Source organism: Heterodontus francisci, unplaced genomic scaffold (genome assembly GCF_036365525.1).
Source record: "Heterodontus francisci isolate sHetFra1 unplaced genomic scaffold, sHetFra1.hap1 HAP1_SCAFFOLD_51_1, whole genome shotgun sequence".
Classification (NCBI taxonomy): domain Eukaryota; kingdom Metazoa; phylum Chordata; class Chondrichthyes; order Heterodontiformes; family Heterodontidae; genus Heterodontus; species Heterodontus francisci.
Window position 1 is genome coordinate 4,412,227 of NW_027141937.1, and position 8,863 is coordinate 4,421,089.

The window sequence follows — 8,863 nt, forward strand, 5'->3', positions numbered from 1 at the left end:
CAGCAAACAAATAATTTCTGGCTACAGTTCGAGGGGTTTCCCATGGATTCAGCCCCTCAGTTCACTATGGTGGGGGGACCTTACACTGTGGTCTTTCCCCATTGAGCCTTTGCTGCAGCTGCCCCAAGCTTTAGTGCGTCCCTCAGCACGTAGTCCTGGACCTTGGAATGTGCCAGTCTGCAACATTCGGTGGTGGACAACTCTTTGCGCTGGAAGACCAGCAAGTTTCGAGCAGAGCAAAGAGCATCTTTCAACGAATTGATAGTCTTCCAGCAGCAGTTGATGTTTATCTCGGTGTGCGTCCCTGGGAACAGCCCGTAGAGCACAGATTCCTGTGCTACAGAGCTGCTTGGGATGAACCTCGACAAAAACCATTGCATCTCTTTCCACACCTGCTTTGCAAAGACGCATTCCAGAAAGAGGTGGGCAACTGTCTCTTCCCCACCACAGCCACCTTGAGGGCATTGTGCAGAGGGGGTGAGACTTCGGGCATGCAGGAAGGATCTGACGAGGAGGACTCTTCTCACCATCGGCCAAGCTACATCTTGGTGCTTGTTTGAAAGTTCTGGTGATGGGGCATTCCGCCAAATTACTTTGGAAGTCTGCTCGGGGAACCATCCGACAGGATCCACCATCTTCTTTTCCCGTAGGGCCTTGAGAACATTCTGTGCAGACCAGTGCCTGATGGATTGGTGGTCAAAGGTGTTTTTCCACAGAAACTTTTCCATGAAGGATAGGTGTTACAGCACAGTCCAACTGGATGGAGCGTTCCACGGCAATATGACCAGGCCCATCCTTCGCAACACCGGGGACAGATAGAACATCAGCATGGAGTGACACTTGGAGTTGCGTACTGGAGGTCTACACACAGCTTGATACAGCCACACACAAAGGTAGCCATCAGGATGAGGGCGATGTTGGGTACATTTTTCCCGCCTTTCTCCAGAGGTTTGAACATCGTGTCCCTCGGGACCTGGTCCATTTTGGATCCCCAGATGAAGCGGAAAATGGCTCAGGTGATCACCACAGTGCAGGAGTGCAGTATGGGCCAGACCTGCACCACGTACAGTAACCTGACACAATGGAGAGTGTTCGCTGCTCCCACATGTTCAGCTTATGTTGTACCCTGGCTACTCGTTCCTCCCAGGTTTTGGTGCACGCCCCGGCCCTTCCGAACCATACCCCAGCACCTTCAAGTCGGCTGACCTAATGGTGAAGGGGACAAAGGATCGGTCAGCTGAGTTCCCACAGAACATGGCCTCGCTATTGCCGTGTTTAACATTGGCTCCCGATGCCAGTTCGAGCTGGTCACAGATGCTCATCAGTCTGCGCACAGGCAGCGGGTTCAAGCAGAAAACGGCGATGTCATCCATGTACAGGGAGGTTTTAACCTGAGTGCCTCCACTGCCTGGGATTGTTACACTTCTGATTATCGCATTCTTCCTAATAGACTCAGAAAAGGGTCCAATACAGCAAACAAACAAGACAGGGGAGAAAGGACAGCCCTGCCTGACTCCAGATTGGATTGAGAAACTTTCTGATTCCCACCCATTGATTGAGACTGCGCTACTGATGTTTGTGTAGACCAGTTTAATCCAATTGCAGATTCCCTCCCCAAACCCCATTTTGGAAAGTACGTCCATCATGTCGTTGTGCGATATCCTGTCAAAAGCCTTCTCCTGGTCCAGGCTGATGAGGCAGGTGTCCACCCTCCTGTCCCGTACATAGGTGATCGTATCCCTGAGTAGCGCGAGGCTATCAGAGATCTTCCTGCCTGGTATAGTACAGGTCTGATCAGGGTCAATCACCAACTCCAGAGCAGACTTGACTCGACTGGCGATGACTTTTGACAGAATCTTGGAGTCGATGTTAAGCAGTGAGATGAGCCGCCAATTTCTGATTTCTGCCCCCTCCCCCTTCCGCTTGTAGATGAGGGTGATGATACCTTTCCTCATGGATTCTAATATGCTGCCGGCCAGGACCATACTCTGGTATACTGCCAGACTTTTTTTTTTAATTTCCAAAATATACTTTATTCATAAAAATCTGTAAAAATTACATTCCCAAACAGTTTAAAACAGCATCAAGTCAAAAAATACAAACAGTGCAAAGGTGATCAGTTTCCTTCTATACAATCACGAGTTGCCTCACAACTCTTCCATTTCATTGTCATGCCATATACATTTCTACATTTACAGCACACAAAATTTTCCCTATACGGTTCGAAGGGTTTCCCATGGATCCAGCCCCTCCGCTCAGCTTGGTGGGGGGACCTTACATAATGGTCTTTCCCCATTGAGCCTTTGCTGCGTCTGCCCCAAGCTTTAGTGCGTCCCTGCCCACGTTGTCCTGGTCCTTGGAATGTGCCAGTCTGCGACATTCGGTGGTGGACAACTCTTTGCGCTGGAAGACCAGCAAGTTTCGGGCAGACTAAAGGGCGTCTTTCACCGAATTGATAGTCCTCCAGCAGCAGTTGATGTTTGTCTCGGTGTGCGTCCCTGGGAACAGCCCGTAGAGCACAGACTCCTGTGTTATCGAGCTGCTTGGGATGAACCTCGACAAAAACCACTGCATCCCTTTCCACACCTGCTTTGCAAAGACACATTCCAGGAGGGGGTGGGCTACCGTCTCTTCCCCACCACAGCCACCATGATAATTCTTGCCTCAAATCAGTGCACAATAAAAGAGACTGATTCCGTCAGCTTCCTTTTTTTTACAGGCCGCCCGGACCTGGCTGAGAAAGGCAGAGTGAGAGCAGGGAGGGGAGGAGACAAGAGTGAAGATTAAACAGAGAGCGAGAATGAAGGAGACACCCAGAGTGACAGACAGAGAGAGAACGGCACCTTATCTTTCATCTCCACCTCCAGTTTCCTCCGGGCTGCCAATTTCAAACCCTTTATTAACAGTAGAACCGAAACCCAGCTCTCCACGCAAACCCTTCCAGACTCGACCTTCACAGTCAAGGCTTTCCAGAAAGCCGGAGCTTTTAAATATGATCCTGCTACAATTAACACTCAGTAATATTCCCACCAAAACACAATCCATTCTATAACAAGGAACCTCCTCAGTAACATCACCATTTCCACACACATCCGCTTCCAACAGTTTACAAACACCCTATTGCAGCTGTTTGGGGAATCTCCTGTGTTAAGATTGGAGTTGGAAAGCGGCCTTTACCCGGCAGTGTTATCGTCTCACACTGAATCTGCCAGACATCCTGTTCTCTTTATTGCGAGAGAGAAAGCACGGATTTAGGAAATGTTCATTTGAAATGATCTCTATTGAGAACGAGCCCGGCCGTGGGACAGGTATTCCAGTGCAAAGAGCTGTCTATGACCGAGTGTTGCAGACTGGCACATTCCAACATTCAAGACTATGTGCTGTGGGACGGCATTAAAGCTTGGGGAAGCCACCATGGAGTCTCAATAGAAAGGCGACAGACTAAGGCCCTCGTGCAGCGAGAGGCTGGAACCTGTGTAAAACCGCTCGGGCTGTTTGCACCAGAGAATGTTTGATGTGTAATGTAAATACTGTAAATATAACCTGTGCAGGCAGGGATAGTGAGATACCTCATGCACATTATTGAAGGAAACTGATCTGTATTGTACCTTATGTAATATTAAATTTGAACTGCTTTGCAATGTAATTGCACAAATTAAAGGAATAAAATACATATTGTGCAAAAGAAAGCAGCTTTCCTGTCAACACACACCTTGTCTCAGGGCACAACTTTCCTGTGATCTTGTCACACCCAACTTCGCTCTATATCTTCTGACACGCACACTTTACAGTCTGTCATTTCCAAAAACAAGCATTCTAAAATCAAAAGACCTTTTGTTTATTTCTCCTTTCTTTTCATTTCTCCTCTATTCTTCTCAATCACTCCCTTCAACAGTCCTATTCAGATCAAGGTGGAATGTGAATAGTGTCACAACTCACCTCTGACACTATTATTACCCTTCTCTTCTCTTGTCTTATTCAATGGGAAAGTTTTATTCACCAGTCTGTTGCTGTTTTACACTCTTGCCATACCATCTGGTATTGCATCCATCTGAATTCTGTGCTTTCATGGCCTTATATTTCTTTTCCACTTCTGGATGATTTGTTTGCTTCAGTTCCATTCAACCAGGCTGGACCACAGGGAAGCTTAGAACAAAGAACAAAGAACAGTCCAGCACAGGAACAGGCCATTCGGCCCTCCAAGCCTGCGCCGATCTTGATGCCTGCCTAAACTAACACCTTCTGCACTTCCGTGGCCAATATCCCTCTATTCCCTTCCTATTCATGTATTTGTCAAGATGTCTCTTAAACGTCGCTATCGTATCTGCTTCCACCACCTCCCCTGGCAGCAAGTTCCAGGCACTCACCACCCTCTGTGTAAAAAACCTGCCTCGCACATCCCCTCTAAACTTTGCCCCTCGCACCTTAAACCCATGTCCCCCAGTAACTGACTCTTCCACCCTGGGAAAAAGCTTCTGACTATCCACTCTGTCCATGCCGCTCATAACTTTGTAAACCTCTATCATGTCGCCCCTCCACCTCCGTCGTTCCAGTGAAAACAATCTGAGTTTTTCCAACCTCTCCTCATAGCTGATGCCCTCCAGACCAGGCAACATCCTGGTAAACCTCCTCTGTACCCTCTCCAAAGCCTCCACGTCCTTCTGGTCGTGTGGCGACCAGAATTGCACGCAATATTCGAAGTGTGGCCTAACTAAGGTTCTGTACAGCTGCAACATGACTTGCCAATTTTTATACTCTATACCCCGACTGATGAAGGCAAGCATGCCGTATGCCTTCTTGACTACCTTATCCACCTGCGTTGCCACTTTCAGTGACCTTTGCCTTGGGTGGGTCCACGTTGATCCATTACATTCAGAATCAACTCCTTGAAATAACTCCATAGTACAACTACAGTAACCACACAGAATCTGCTTCAAACACTCCTCCACATTTTATCTGTTCTGACTGTCAACACCTCCAGCTCTTTGGTTTAAGTGGAACCCATCAGGTTTGTATAGGCTCCTTCTATTCTGAAAGCTGTAGAACTGGTTCAGGGAATTCAGCCCTGTTTCTCTACTCTAAAGGCTCAGCCATGCTTGATCTGCGTGGTATTTTGCTTTTATTGCAACGTTACAAGACCTCCAATCCTCTGGAAAACGATGGTCAGACCTTCCACTATTTCTTCCCTGGCTTCATTCAACAGCCTGGGGTACATTTCATCTGGTCCTGGTGATTTATCCACATTCAAGGATGCTCATCCCATTAAGACTTCCTCTCTCCTTAACTTATCTCGTCCAATACTTCACACTCCTCCTCCTTCATAACAATATCTGCATCACCCCCTCATTTGAGAAGACAGCAATGTATTCATTAAGGATATTGGCAACATCTTCCACCCCGACACAAAGGTTACATTTTTGATGTCTTCTGTGCCCTGCTGTTTGCTCAGTTGCCTCTTACTCTGATGTTTTGATGCAACATCTTTGGGTCCATTGTTATTTTGCTTGTCCATGTTCTTTCCTGTTCTCTCTTTGTTCTTCACCTCTGCTCCCAAACGCCTCCAGAGCAGTCAAAACACAAGGTGTCAGAAGTGGGATTTGAAACCACGCCTCCAATGGAGACTGCGACCTAAACGCAGCGCCTCAGACCGCTCGGCCATCCTGACCGCCTACTGGTCATCATTAATGCTAAGGAAATTATTCATTCTTTGTGAAAGTATTTGTGAGATTGTGGAAATGTCTGGAAGAGGAAAGACCAGCGGGAAAGCTCGGGCCAAGGCCAAGTCTCGCTCCTCCCGGAAGGACTGCAGTTCCCGGTGGGCCGTGTTCACAGGCTCCTGAGAAAGGGTAACGATGCTGAGCGTGTGGGTGCTGGAGCCCCGGTCTATCTGGCTGCTGTGCTCGAGTATCTGACCGCTGAAATCCTCGAGCTGGCCGGTAACGCGGCCCAGGACAACAAGAAGACCCGCATCATCCCCAGACACCTGCAGCTGGCCGTCCGCAACGACGAGGAGCTCAACAAGCTGCTGGGAGGGGTGACTATCGCTCAGGGCGGGGTGCTGCCGAATATCCAGGCCGTGCTGCTGCCCAAGAAAACCAGCGCTCAGAGCTCCCAGAAAAAGTAAAGCGGCCAAAATGTCATCTAATAAACCAAAGGCTCTTTTCAGAGCCACCCACAGTCTCTGTGAAAGGGCTGGTTACTGTCAGGAGGGAGTCAGTGATGGAGTTATTGTAACAGTGGATTGACCTGTTTCACATCTGTCCAGGTGTGTTTTCAGTTTCCTCTCTGTATTTCGCTCTGTTTCTCTGCTCACACATCTCCCCCTCTAGTTAAGTGAAGAAGTGAACTACAGGGTGTCAGAATCAACAATTTAATAAATCACGCTGCCTTCGATTTGATAAATCCCGAGATTATCCCGGTACATTAACGGGAACTGGTTCGGAGCTGATGAATTAATTTAATAATGGAAGTGTCCGGGTTAATTCTCTGTTTTTCATTTGGACAGTTTGAATTGTGTTTTTTTTTTCTCTCCGGTGATCTGAGCGCCGCTTCTCAATGAGAATCTGCTCCCAGAACAGAGTAAATGCAGGAAGAAAGAAACCATTCTCCGGCTGTGTGTTTCTCTCCTAACCTGATCTGTTTAGACCGCACTGTTCCCAGAGGACGGAATCAGTGAGAGTTGTGCACACACAGGAGCTGAGTCCACTGCAGCGCTTTAATATGTGCCTTCTTCCCGGCCCTCCCTATTCTCCGGACACAACGTTGTTTGTTCCCCCGGCGGCGGGGTAGAGTCGGGGATTCTCTCCCCGCAGTGTCAGTGGCTGCAGCCCCGGAGAACTGGCGTTTTCAGTCAGAGTGACCGAGATACCTTACAGGACTCTCCCCCTGAATTTGTGAACTGAGACTACACCGAACACATCCCCAGTTAGAGTGAGGGCCGGACATCCTTCTGTTTTATTACAGAGAGTGGGGAAAGGGCTGGGTGGAGGGGAGTCACCAGGGATCCTGGATTTGCTCCAAATCATTTCCATGTGGAATCTGCAGGCGGGGCCGGGACAGGGATCATTTGATCAGGGGATCAGCTCTTTCCTGAGAGATGTGGGTGGCTCTGAGAAGAGTCTTTGTGTTCAGATGTTTACAAGTTTCCCGCGCTCTTTCACTTCTTTCCAGACCCTGCTTTCTGAGCCTTCGCTGCTTTCGGCTTGACCTTGCTCTTCCATGTCTGCACTTTCTTCAGCGCCTTTCCGCCCGCCGCACTCTTGCCTTTTTTGACCTTCTTCGCAGGAGACTTTTTCTGAAGCACTGCTTTCTTCACCGCCTTATTTGGCGTTGCCGCCGCCTTGCTGCTCGTTTTCTTGGCTGTTACTTTCTTTGTTGTCACTTTCTTGGCTGCTGGTTTCTTCAGCAATGATTTCTTGTCTGCTGGTTTCTAACGAAGGAGTTATTGTCTGCTGGTTTCTTCACTAAAGATTTCTTGGCTGCTGATTTCATCACTAAAGATTTATTGTCTACTGGTGTCTTCACTAAAGATTTCTTAGCTGCTGGTTTCTTCACCAAAGATTTCTTGTCTGCTGGTTTCTTCACTAAAGATTTCTTGGCTGCTGGTTTCTTCATGAAAGATTTCTTGTCTGCTCGTTTCTTCATGAAAGATTTCTTGTCTGCTGGTTTCTTCACTAAAGATTTATTATCTGCTGGTTTCTTCACTAAAGATTTCTTGGCTGCTGGTGTCTTCGCTAAAGATTTCTTGGTTGCTGGTTTCTTCACTAAAGATTTCTTGTCTGCTGGTTTCTTCACTAAAGATTTCTTGTCTGCTAGTTTCTTCACCTTCTTTCCCACTTTTCCCTGGGTTTTCCTTCTTGCTGATTTTGAAGGAGCCGGAGGCTCCCTGTCCCTTGCTCTGCACCAGGGAGCCTTTGTTCACATTCCTCTTGATACTTTGCTTGATCTGGGTCCTGAGCTTCTCCACATCGACACCGCTGCTACCCAGAGCCTTCTTTATGGCGGCCAGGGACATCCCGTTGCGATCGCTGAAAGCCGGCACAATCTTGAGGATCTGTTCGCCCAACGGGAGACCGGCTGGCTTGTTCCGGGGAGCCGCCTTCTTCTTCTTGGGGGTCTTGACTTGGGCGGCGGCGGCGGCTGGAGGAGCCGTTCGGGCTGCTCGACTTTCGGACATGTCCGGGACTCTGCACAAATTCTCACTGTCAGTGTGAACTGGGTCAGAAATGAAGCCGGTGATGGTGGCACAGAGCAACTTCAAGGCAGAGAGAGGACGGGGCGGAGACAAGCTGCTGTCAGCTCTTGGCTCCTGCTGTCTCTCTGTGTTTCTCTCTCCTCACAAACTCTACAATTACATTGAAATTCAGAGACTCCAGACTTCCAGACTAGATCTTTCCTGTCTCTCACTCCAGTATGTTTGCTGTTGAAAAGCTTTCACTAGGATTGAGGACTCCATTTTCCATTTAACCTGGTTTTATTGCTGCACTGACCGCCCTCTCTCACCCCTCGCTGACATGTTCTCTACTTTTCAACTGAAATCTTGAAATTAAAAAAAATGATCCCGAATTCCCACTTTGGGGCTGAGCAGGGAGCAGGGCGGTTCTTTGACTGGAAAATCATTTGATTTTACACAAGAATGACTCTGAAATCCGGCGATGAGAGCGGACCCACAAACACAGTGGCTTCAGACTAACCCGCCCTCCCCTTTAATACAATCTCTCTTCCACATCTGCATATTCACAGGACAAACTGTTCCCTGAATGTAGAGTTCCCAGGACAGGTTTTCCCCTCCGCTCGGTCTGTGCTGCGGATTCTCGGGGGTGAGTTGTATTTTCTCAGCTCAGTCAGTGTTAAACAGTCTGGG

The 8,863-nt window shown here is 48.4% G+C and overlaps 1 non-coding gene across 1 annotated transcript; it reads right to left on the bottom strand.

The window, feature by feature from the left end:
• Positions 1 to 5,582: 5,582 nt before the first annotated feature.
• On the bottom strand, positions 5,583 to 5,665 carry trnal-uag (transfer RNA leucine (anticodon UAG)). Its single transcript has one exon. It is a non-coding gene; the product is annotated as a tRNA-Leu (tRNA).
• Between the last annotated feature and the right edge of the window lie 3,198 nt (positions 5,666 to 8,863).